A 13,054-nucleotide genomic window follows, 5' to 3' on the forward strand; every position below is an offset into this window, starting at 1 on the left:
GGCCAAAGCACCTTTGTAGCAGGATAGCAAAAAACCTGTAACATAGTTTATGTGCTGGACTTTTTATTTTATATAATTACCTTTTTATTCCATAACTGTCCTGATTTCTTTTATGCAGCCCATTTCTTCTGTGAAATGTTTGGTGGTTCTGGTGTGTGTGTGTTTATTTTAACATTTCCTTGGGACAGTTATGCTGGGGTAAAAAACAATGATCAGGGGGAAGGATTTGGGGATACAGGGTATTTGAGCCATCCCCCGTGTATATTCTCAAATACTCTAAAACTTTGGAAAAATGGAGACTTGAAAGGATTATTGTTTAGGCCCAAAGTGTAGGTTTTCTCAATGACAGGTTTTAGAAAATATAATATAAATGTTTAAAATAGTCAATTTGCTGTTTGGATTTAAAATCCTTTCCACAGTGTTTGGGCCCTGTGTGTGCTAGTGTATGTGAGTCAGAAAGTGTGAAAATGCTTATAAAGAAAAGTGAATCTGATCAGTCCGTGTAATTTTCCAACCAAAATGAAATAAGTAATTAAAAAACAAAACTATGTTTACTTAAATATTACAGTGCAACAATCAATGATTTTATCAATTATACTTTTATCTTTCTTTAATGACCAGCACTTGCATTGCAGGTCACGAAGTTCGTACTGACCTGGCCAGTATGACAGGCTCATCATTTAACACAGATTAACTTGATTCCCTCTCCTTCCCATCTAACTAAATGTAACCAGGCTTACCTTCAACATCCATCTTGCAGGATTTATTTTGTAATTTTCTTCATCAAATCTATTGTAGGTAAAACAAAGGAAATCCTGTGTTTATGGCTAAGATCCCCTTTTTGGCTTCCTTGCAATATTTCCAGGGTCTGGAGATGTAGATGAGCTGGTTTTAGCCCACAAAAGCTTATGCCCAAATAAATTTGTTAGTCTCTGAGGTGCCACCAGGACTCCTTGTTTTTGCATGTTCTATGTGTGTGTGCCATTTTGAAGAGGGATCATGTCCCTTTGCAATGCCCACAGCACCTACAGTGACCATGTGTTAATTTCTCTTCAACAATCACTTTATTTTGGGGAGGGACTAGTCTGGATTATCCTCATTTAGCCATGGGATGATGTCCTATCTCTCAAATGTGTGCATTGACAGCAGCAGGAGCTATGGAGGCAGTAGCTCTTCTGCATCCTATGTTGGCAGCCTCAGCAGTCTCTTGTCTTAAGCAGTTCTACCATCAGTTCTCCATGCCTGCTAACAGCTTCTGGGCATAACCCACAGGTGGAGGCAGTCTCTGAGGCCTAATAGCATGTACAGTGTTCACTCTATTATGTGTTGATCCTTGTTAGTTTTTGTGCCCGAAACACACATCCTCTGCTTGTTGTTTAAAATCCATGCTCATAGGCTAGTATAGCCCCCATTGTATGTTAGCAAAGATTCGGCAGAGAATGACATGCAGATGACCTGTGTACTGCCACGCATATTGGGCCAAATTCTGTGCTGATTTATACCCCAGTTAATTCAATGGGATTTTAGGGGCTATAAATCAGCACAGAATTTGGCCCAAGAGGGACAATTTGCCAAAGGAATTTGTCCTAGAGGAGTGAGACCCCCCCCCCCCCCCAAACACACACACACACACACACACATAATAAACTGGAATATGACCGTATGTTTGGTACAGGGGTATGTCAAAGCATAAAATTGAGTACTTGGAAATCTATATTTCAATATTTATCTAGCAGAACAATGATTAGTTTGTTTTTCAAGGGCTTCTGAGTGGTTGGGGCCGAGAGTTGTGGGTAAGGTTTAAAGACCTTGCTCAGGCAAGTGGTTCTACTGAAGACATCTGGGCTAGCCATGACAGAGTAAGGGCTATTTGTGTAGGTACAGGTGGCAGGACTGAGCCTTTAATGTCCAAGGGAAATGATTTTTTTTTCTTTTTGGTGGCAGTTCCAATTTGTTGGCTGAAACCAGAGAGAAATTAAGGATTCTGTGCATATTCCTCTGTCTGTTTTTACTAACGTACAGTACATGGAGAGTACACATATAATTAGTTTGAAAACAGGAGAAATTTACCTTTGTAATAATTATATATGAAGGTCCACTCTTTCCTCTGTCCACATCTTGTGCTCCCTAGAATTTGTATATCAGTCAGACCTCAAAGCGAGTGCAGGCTTCCTCGGAGAAAGGTCTTTTCTACTATATTATTTTGTTATAAATTATAATGATCAGTTTAATCTCAAATTACTCTCTAAATATATTTTTCAATAAATTGAAATGAAACTTACCAGCAAAGTCTAAAGTTAACAGCAAAAAAATCTGTATAAATATATATACATTGAATTGTAATTGGATTGCTTTTTCTTTTACTTTCCCTTGGTTATTTCTTCAATAAACTCCATTTTGGAATGTGAAATCCTAACCAAGGTTGCTCCTGCTCTCATTGAAATCTATGGGAGCGTTGCCGTTTAATTAATTGGGAGGAGGTCTATGCCCTAGTATTACAGAGGCATAAACTAAAGCTCCCTAACCCCATCCTCAAGTTGCCTACACTTGTGTATTGTATTTCAGTGGTCACTTTGAAATAGAAAAAGTGATTATTCACACTACTTCTACATATCAGTGTTTCCTGTGCTCATTGTCCTAACAGAGAGGCTCTAATTAGGCAACAAAGACTAGTTTAACTCCAAAGCAGTTAAAGTACATCTGATGCTTCAGAAGATCAAATGTTTTGAACTGCTGATTCACAAGTTTATTGTAGTCCAACTGGCAACTGACAAAAGGCCCAAACCTGCAAGCTGTGAAGCACTTTCTTTAAGGTGCTGGGTGCCCTCAAATCACTTTGAAGTGAGGAGGCACTCCCTACCTGGCAGTGATGAGTCCAAACGCCTCTCTCCAGTGCAGGTAGAGCAGTTTATGACCTCTGAAGTCTACAGCAATACATGCATGAGTATGCAGTTATCTATACACATAGATAACTGTATGGATACAGGTGTGTCATTATAGACTGATGACTGCTTGAAAATCTCAGCTGAGTACAGCAAAATATGGATAGTAGAGTGATTTTTGGAAATGTATGTTAAAATCCTATTTGAACTCTATAAAAGAGTTTATTGCTTAATATCAATGATTTCAATGAGTTTTTTGCAGTTGTGTATAATAGAATAATTAATAGACTCTAATTTCTAAATTTGATTTAAAAGTACAAAGGTTACGGTTGCTTAATTTTTGTGGAACAAGCTATATTCTTATGTACTATACAAAAGAAAAATTCAGATTTTAATCAGTGTGGTATATAGAACATTCTTTACTTACTTTAACTGTATTTTAAATATTTCAGCCAAGATTTGCACATGCAATTATGGGATTTGTGTGTGCAGTTTTGTGAGAACAAATCAGGATCAGAGCCTTAGAAGCTACTCATGATCATTTAGACCTTATAGCTGAATTTCAGTCCCACTGAAGTCAATGGCAAAATTCCCATTGGAGCAGGATTTGATCCTTTCAGTAAATTTCACTATGGCAAATAAAGGGTGTTTGCATATAAATCCTGAACCAGTGTGTACAGATAATATTTGTTCCCAAAATGTTTTTGTAAGTGAGTTACTGTTACATGTCTCTGCTAATACGAAAACGGTGTAATTATTAGTGAAGAAACAAATCAATTAAATACAAGTCTTACTAAATGTATCCGTAACTTTACTGCTGCAGGTATGATTGATTTGCTGTCTGAAGATCTTTATAGTCTTCTATAATAATGTACCAGGAAAAGTGGCTTGGTTAGCTTTAAATTGAGGAAAAATTAGAGATTTTTATATTTACTATTACTGCCTTTCAGTCTCTGATAAAGTTAAAATACAGTAAAGTACTTTTGCCTTTTAGCTGTAAGGGTCTTTCTGCCACCCATATCTGGGGGAATAATGTGGCCTACTTACATTAGCATGAATGGGAATTGCCTGTGTAAATCTACCTGCCATGAATGGGTGAATAGAAGATCTTGTCCTTTAGCTTTCCCTTTGTATTTTTGTCTCATTCACTTTTATCCATCACTACAGGTGCTAATTTTGAACCTGCATTAATGGTGGAAATGCTAGATTTCATTTGTGCCTATATGGAGTTTTTATTTGATTGTTAGGGTTCTTTATATTTTGAGAGATAATCCGAGCCATGGAAGCTACATTTGTCAGAAGAAAATTTCAGCTAGAGTATGACTTTCTAGAAATATCCTTTTGTGAGAGAGTCATGAAAGTTTCCATTGCATTTAGAAACTATTTCCACTATTTGCCTGAAAGGGGCAAATAAATCATCACCACTTTAGGAGTTAGAACAAGGGTCTGAGTTTCAGGACTTATAATTACTATTACCTCTGCCGTTGATTCACTCTGAGATCTTGGGTAATGCATTTAACCTCATTTATGCTTCAGTATTGCCATCTGCAAAATGGGACTAATGATACCTACTTCATAGGGGTATAGTGAAGCTTAGAGGCTGGATGTTTCTAAAGTGGTGTCATATCCTGAGATGCAAGTCATGATGTAAGTGAAACTATTGTTACTGCTGTTTTCTAATTAATCAATATGCAGTAATCTTACTGCTCTAGTGTAAACAAACATATAATTACAAGCTGCTTACAATCAACAGTTTTCCAAATTCTCATCTCCACATTGAATTTCAGCCTTCCTGTATATTGGGATACAACAAACAGTATCATATTGGGCTTGAACCTGCATTCCTTACGCACTTAAAACTACCACTGTCTTCCATGGGACTTTTGAGTGTGCAAGCCATGAAGTATCTGACATGCATGGCTAGGTCTTGGAAGTACCGAAGAAGAATGTACATTCGCTATATCATACACATAGGCCCAACAGGTTGCACCAAGGGCAGGGCAAGGAATCTTGAGTTCAGAAGTTTTTGCTATTGTAGAGATAATACCACTGCAGCACTTTTTGATTTAATTTCCTCTGTTTTGTTTTTCAGTGGTGGTGTAAAAGTGTAAGTAAATTGAGAAGAATATTAGAACCTGATCCAATAATCCTTCCTCATATGGCTGGTGCTACTGAATTCAGTGGGACTACTTATATGAGTAAGGATTGCAGGATTGAGGTCTGACATTACAAGTGAAGTTGTTAGGGTAGAGGCTTTGGCAATATAATGCTGTCAGTTGTTTATAGGGACAGTGTGGCATGCTCTTGGCTCTCATGTCTGTGGTTTGGTTTGGGAAAAGATGACATTGTTGTGGCTCTGAAGGTCACCTAATGCTGCATCTTTTAATATGAAAAGCTTTACTGTAGACAATGGGACTTTTGTATGAGTCACTGCCATAATTATGTAGACTAGAGTGTGCAACATAAACCAAATTTTTTGTAACTTTGCATGCATAATTACCAAGATTGTGACAAACTGTGGTAAATGCACATGACCAATCACGTGTCTGATTTGCTCAGTTGGTCATACTTGTGTGAAAAATGAGGCCACAAGGAATATTTAAAACCATTAGGAAAATTAATTGCTGCACAAGTAGAGATTGTATGTTTGAAACCTAACAACCATCTTATTTTTTTCCAGATATGTCATTTACTAAAAGATCGGTCATATACAATTATTAAATCACTTTCTAGTTGAGGAATTTGAACATTTTTAAGCCATAAAAATACAATTTTCCATACTACAAATGGCTAAATTGAATTAAGGGCCCAGTCAGCAAAATATTTCTTCAACCTTCTGAGTAACACTATTCTTGGATGGCTCTGCAGCAGGTCAACCTGCTGAAGAGAAAAGGTGGTTTGTGGTGGAATCCAAAAGCAAACAAACCTACCTTCAGAAGTGAGGTGCACAGCGGCACATGACTGGAGCCTCTCACTTTCCATGCTGCTCTACTGTCAATGCTTGTCCTGCCCATCTATGTCAGCTACCCAAGGGTTGTCACATGGTTGCTATACAGTTACAACTTGACTCCAGATGAGGAAACAGCTGCTAGAGGCCAGGATCATTACAAGTTTAAAGATCAGAAGTTCCTGGAAGTGGGGTCTTCTGTTCCTACCTCAGTGTATATCTCCATTGTATTACTGGACTACCTTTTCCCCACTTTTGATCTTCAGGCCTAATGGCCCATTTCATCTTCTCCCTGGCTGAGCAACAGAGCAGTGTGCCAAGAATAGACTGCTTCAAGTTTCACTTCTTCCCCAGCTAGCCATCATTCAGTCATACAGAGAATGACCTCCCCACCATTAGGATATGTTCAGTGCAACATCCCCTGGTGTTTTCCCCATGACCCTTATATGCCAGTTGGGTTGGGCACTCCTCCCTGTTGGCAGCCATGGGATGCCTACTTCTGCATGGATGTCTAATAGGGATTTCTATGGCTATTACGGAGGCAATAATTCCATGAGGGAAGTGGAATAATCTTTTGAAGTTCCCTAGCAAAGCATGTCAGTGGAGCATCCATAGCCTTCTCTATGGCTGAGGGTCTATCTAGAGGGTAGGGCCATATATTTGCACGTACACACAAATACATTTAGGATAAGAACTTGTATGTCAAGTGTCAGGGCCATGTAAATGAAAATTAAAGGAGGGAGATTGAATTGTAATTTGGTGACCTATTTTAAGGTCCTGATATTAAAAACAATAGTTTACTGCATACATCAGAATCCATCATTTATTTGTAATAGAATCAGGCATTTATCTCTATTCATTATTCTCTTATGTACATACAAAAACACTTATAAAATAGATTAAAATGCCCTGAATATAATGAATAAGGTTTTGAACCATTGTGTAAAGAATTGTTTTATGTTCACTTAGATTGTAAAATTTTACATAGAATTATCTTATCTTTATGACACTTATTGTAAAGACTTGTCTTTTTACTGGCAGAGACAAGGTATGAATGTTAAAGGGAATTCATCATAGTTGAAGGCGGTAATATGCCTGTTCATTTCAAGGTAGAATGTACAACTAATTACATTTTAATTAAATCTCTAACATCAACAGCTGTTTTAAAGGGTCATTTAAAGCTACATTTAGTTTTAGTATTGTTTAAGATCCTCTTTCTTAATGTGCATATGTATTCATGTATTTTTTCCTCTTTAAAATTTCCCTCCACCTTGCCCAAAGTATTAACAGCTGCTGGTATATATTAAAGACTAAGTGCTGATAAAATTAGTTTTTGTCTTTTTTGCATGCCAGCTATAACTTTTATAAGTAGAGAGCAAAAAGACATGAAACTACCAAAACTGAATTTGTTCTCTTTGTCTTCTTCAAACAAAACCTTCCAGTCCCTCAACTTCAAGAACCAAAATCTTGCATGCTAATTTTCAGCCCACAATGATTTACTTTGTACGTCTGGTTATAAGCCCATTTGTGATGGGTGTACTTGCCCCGCACTGGACAAGAAGGGGTTAATTCCACACTCTGGGCAGAGGAAGCCACACCCCTCCACCCTTACTGGGTTTGCTCCAACTGGAGTACAAGTATGAAAGGGAGTAGCTCAGCTCAGTCTGGGCTGACTGCTGAGGAGGGAAGATGCTTGCTGCATGTTCCAGTCTAGGGGTTGCTGAAGCCCCAGAATGTGGAAGCCAGCCATGGCAAGACTCAGGTGGATAACCAGATGCCTGTGGATGCCCGAGCGGGGTTGGAATTGCTAGGAGCTACCCACACCTAGAAACCTGGAGATGCCCATTTCTTCGAGAGATACAGTAGGAAGTACCCCGGAGGGGACTAGCCATTGTGCTGAAGGACGTCAGCGTGTTTCGGTAGGATCCCCGCTGACTCAGTGGTGAACACGCTTACATCCGACAGGGCCCTGGACTGGGACCCAGTGGAGTAGGGAGGGCCCGGATCCCCCTACCCTGGTCCTAACCCACCCCTAGGTGGTGGCCCACCGCCATCTGGCTACTAAGTCACATAGTTCTGAAGGAGGGGGCAGCCATATTGGTCCTGGCCATCAGGCCACACAGCCCTGAAGGAGAGGGTGGCTATATTGACTCTGACCATTGTGCCACACAGCCCTGAGGGAGAGTACACTGAATTCGGCCACCAGGCCTCATAGCCCTACCAGGAAGGGTGACCTTATAGACTTTGGCCACTAGGTTCCACTGTCCTGAGGCTGGGGGTAGATCAGTGAATTTAACTGTGGGGGCTACCACCCCCCTACCCTGCCCCAAAAGGGGGATGGGGTGAACTTGTCCCATGACATTACTGAAAATAGGGTTCTATAAAAATTGCAGCTGTTAATTATGAAGCCAGGTCACAAATATCTGTTTAAAGTATATGGTTCATATTGTTTGTACTTGTTTCTTCTTAAGGTAACATAGAGGCAGTGTCAAGTATCCTGTATTTGGTTTGTGTGGGGGAAAAAAAATCCAAATGAAATATGTAACAAAAAATCAAGAGCTATAATTGGCGCAGCTTCCACTAACTTCAATGGAATTTGTGCCAACTTATGCCAGGACAGAATTTAGGCCATACAATCTAAATTTTATGACTATTTCTTACTGTTATTTTTATTTTAATTTCCAGGAGTGATATTAGGCAGATGCAGGAATGGAGAGAGGAATGTTCCTGGTCACAGATTGGCTCTGTGGAGTCTACCCCAGTCCTACATCCCTCAACCGTGCCAATGTCACACCCATTGTGCCTTCTGAATGCAGCTCTACATGTGCCACTGATCTGAGCTCAGCACAACATGGCACACCCATGCATAGCCCCACCACATCCAGAAACCACTGTCTCTGGCTCAGTGGATCTGGATTTGCCTTTTATTGCTCAGATACATCCTGTTAAAGAAACACAGCTCTATACTGCACCCATTGAAATCAATGGCACAACACCCTTGACTTTAACTGGAGTAGGTCTGTTAACGGTTAACCAGGATTTTGAATGGGAATGAGTTTATTGCTTCACTCTGCTCATCTCACTGCAGTGAGTTTAATGCATCTCCCGGTCCCTGCGGATTATGGCCTTAGAGCCAGTGTAACTGACCACAGTAGGATCATTAATGGGATCCCCTAGTGGCACAAAGCTGGTGCAGGGTGTTTAGACTCCTCTCTCCCTGCTGCTGTCAAAGGGAGTGTAGCCCTAGCGTTCCTATGCCTGATGATTCCTGGATACCGTATTGGACTCCTCAGGCTATTCACTGTCATCGTAACTTACTGCAGTTGGGGGACAAGCCCTGTGGCAAGGAAGTCCCGTTTGCCTTCACCGCCAACCTGAACTGCACTGTGTGCTCCTCAGCCATAGCCAGGAATTCAGGCCCTCATGTGCTTCAGATCTGGAGTGAATACTTCAAGTGCTGATTACTGTATTACTGTGCAGAAATATGTAGCTAATATCAAGTGCCAATTTTAATATCTAAGTGCCAATTTTCTATAAATATCGAAATGCACTAATCATGAAAACTCTGTCAGACTTGCAAGGTAGCTAAATGACAAGTTGGAATGCCAGTTTGTTAAGACTGCATAATCCAAAAATAACAATTCATTATCCATTTCATGAGGCTAGCCAGGAGGATCAGAAAAACTTGATATTAGCAATGTCTGAGGCTAATAGAATTGATGTAATGGAAGTGATATGACAGCAAAGCTGTAAAACAGCTGAAATTTCCAGTCACTATCAACAAATGAATGTGGCTTCTATCAGAACTAACATATATTAAAAAGAAGAACATAGTAAGACCAATATATTCCTAGTGTAACCCCACTGAAGCAAATGGAGTTACACCAGGGATTAATTTGACCCATTCTTTGCTGTAAAAACAAGTCATTACATGATTCTAGGGCCCTGTTTCCTCTCACTTACACTAGTTTTCCACTGTTGAATAGCGCCATTTCCAATTTACAAGGGTATTAGAAAGGTATTGACCCTTTGTGTTTTACAGGCATATGACTTTTGCTGTCCTTGTAGACAAACCGGTCTGATTTTGCTCTCACATTGGTGTAAATCAGGAGTAACTCCACTGAAGTCAGTACAATAATGTGGATTTAAAACCAGTTTAAATGACAGAAGAATCAGGCCCACAGGGTATTAGCCTCTCTCAATTACACTGGTGTAAAGCCAGCATAGTTCCATAGAAATTACTTGACTTGTTTTAGCTCTACACTGGTGTAACTGAGAACAGAATCTGATCCTCAAAGGTCAGGCTATGAGAAGGCTGTTTCTGGTCAATCAGACGACACAAGTTCTTGCTAGAGTAAAAATGTTTTTTAATTGCAATAATACAAAAACAACAAAAATATTAACTAGTGTAGCATTCTGAAGTGCAATGAAGAGCCCTGCTGCCTGTACTCATGGGGTTCTAGCTATTCCTGGATTAGCCTTTGCTCCAAAAGAACCACATTGCTTATTGAATCATTGGTACAAGGGGTCCAAAGGGTGGAACTTAACTCAAGGCAACTGCAAATATTTTTGAGAAACTCAGAGAGAAAAACCCTATTTTATGTCTTGTTGCTCATATACAGGACAGAGAGTGAGGAGAACTTCATTCTGATTGCTGCTCTGTTTAGGAGCCCTGTGTGACTTTGAGTAAATCACTTAATTTTTTTGCCTCGGTTTCCCCACTTGTAAAATGGGGAAAGTTGTGAGGCTAAATTAATTCATAGTTTTAAAGTGTTTAAAATCCTAATTTGGAGTGTATCATAGCAGTGCAAAGCATTATGTTGCTATGAGAAGCATTAGAATTGGCAAACATTGTTAGGCCATAGTGTCCAGCAATAACTTCTCTTTACTATCCTGCAGGTAGAGAAAAGGGGACACTAATAAACATGCAGCAGCTAGCCTGACAACGGCTGCAACAACTCAGAGCATTTTGATTTGTAAGTCTCTCGGAATTTGCTTAGTGTGTTACTATTTCTCCTTGTTAGCAGCAGATTGAATTGCATAAAACTGAATTCCAGTAGCAGAACAGCTACATAGTATTAGAAGAAATACCAATCACTGCAGTATTGCTTTAGATACACTGCATACTAACATCCAAAATTTACCAAGGCCACTTATTTATATTTCTGAAGAATCATAAGTAAGGTTACGTGATATGAACAAGGGACTATGTCTTGTATGTTGAGTTATTTACAGATTGAAAAAGTGGATTTGTGTTTTTTTTTTTATTTGCCTGTAAAATATTTGAATTGATTTTTTGGCATACAATCACAAATACAGGATACAAAAAGCATCTTCTTGACATTTATATAATTTTCAGTTTTATTTAGCAGTGAATAGTCACACAAAACTCTTTTGTCCTCCTCCGTTACTAAAAGTGTAGTCCCAGAATGCCCTCTCCCCAACCTTTGACCATACAGTTCATCATAGTTTACAGATGACATGTGAGGGGAGATGGCTGAGGTGCCAGAATAATGGAATCTGATTCCTCATAGCATACAATGTTAAAAGTTGGGTGAAATCCTGGCTTCGCTGAAGTCAACGAGAATTTTGTAATTGACTTCAGAAGAGTCAGGATTTAACCCCACGTGCTCTGTGTGTTCAGGAGGCAAGTAAATGTTCCCTTTCCACTGCCATAATACTAATGAAGTTTCATCATGCAGATCTGTTCCAAGTGGTTGATAACTTGATGAATCTGTGCTGCCTCCAGTCAGCTACAGAGTCAAGTTTTTCTTGTGAAGAATTTTCAAGTTACTTTGCAAAGAAAATCATGTTGATTTGTGGGGCGTATTGAGGACTGTGTTGGAATTGCAAACTATCCCTTTCAGAACAAGGGGGCTTCCAGGTCCAGCTTGCAGGCTGGAAGCTTTATAGAAAAGTGTGGGAGCAGAGTAGGTCTGGAAGGAGCCAGTTGAAAGCAAGGTGGGGTGAGTTGTGCTTCTCGGCCTCTCTCTGTTTTTGAGTTCTTGTGTGTTGTTATTCTCAACTCTCAGAAATAAAGTAGCGCTACAACCTTCCAGCAGGAGTATTTATCTTTTTATCTACTTCTCTGTTTGTATGCTGTGAAACATAACAATTTGGATTGCAGAAGAATGATTACTTGGACCTTGTGGAGAAGCAAGGCTGGCCCAAGAATTTCATCTCTTTATTTTCACTATGGTGCACTGCAGTCTGCAGTTTTGTTCGTCCCTCTTTTCCTGCTTCCCCCTTCTTTCTTGGGCAATTAGAATCTTATCTGGATCTTTCAAAAAGATCCAAGTTTTGGTTTTGCAACATTTTAATGGATTTTTCAATTGTTATAGCAGAAGCATATATGACTTGCAACTTCTGTGATCAACACCGGGTTCACTCAGCCCTCTCTCACAATGCACATTTTAAGATTATTTATCTGTTCATTTCCTTTTCACTATCTTTAGTCACATAGATGTTGAAATGATAACCTATCTTCTTGTTCTCTGCCCTGGGGTTTCTTCTTTCTCTTTCTGTTCCTGGTTTGAACAACAATGATGTCTGTGCAGAATTCACATAAGGAAACCAGCATGCACATACTTACCAGATGCCGCCAAATCATCCGACCATATGAGTTCGTGGTATGGATTACCTTCCCTGCAGTTCTATATGAAAACTACCAAGGGTTGAGGAGTACAGGCCACTTCATGATTAGGCTGATATTCATATGGTCAAAGCAGCTACCTTATAGTTCTCATGCCTTATTGACCCATTTTGGTATGTTGACATTTTCCTATTTTCACACCCGCTTGTAATAATTTTTCTATTGTTATGGGATTGTTTACAGTAATTGGACAATGCTCAGTTATTGCAATCACGTAGCTATACACTTGATTTCTTTCTTCTTTTCTACGTGTGACACTAAAAATAAAGTAATTTTAAAATGTCTTTAAAATAATTATATCCTGTAATGGACTATACTGGCCTTTTAAGGCCAGAGAAGGAAGTCATGGGAGACCAGGCAACGCCATTCCAGGATTTCTGTGGTAGACTCCGTCCTAGGGAATGAAAGAGACATATACTGAGAGAGAGAGAAAGAGGAAATGGTTCTTGTGTAACACTGCAAAAACCACAGAAGTATTCAATAAATATTTCTGTACCGTGTTAGGAAAGAACCAGGATGATGGACTCATGGGGTCATTGGAGGAGGATGAAGTACTTTCCAGTCCATAGGGGA

The 13,054-nt window shown here is 39.5% G+C and overlaps 1 long non-coding RNA gene across 1 annotated transcript in view; it reads right to left on the reverse strand.

The window, feature by feature from the left end:
• LOC125643832 (uncharacterized) overlaps positions 1-13,054 on the reverse strand; it is a 32,282-nt gene that overhangs the window by 2,255 nt on the left and 16,973 nt on the right. The gene's annotated exons all lie outside the window — the stretch shown is intronic.

This window comes from Caretta caretta, chromosome 10 (assembly GCF_965140235.1).
Source record: "Caretta caretta isolate rCarCar2 chromosome 10, rCarCar1.hap1, whole genome shotgun sequence".
Lineage (NCBI taxonomy): Eukaryota > Metazoa > Chordata > Testudines > Cheloniidae > Caretta > Caretta caretta.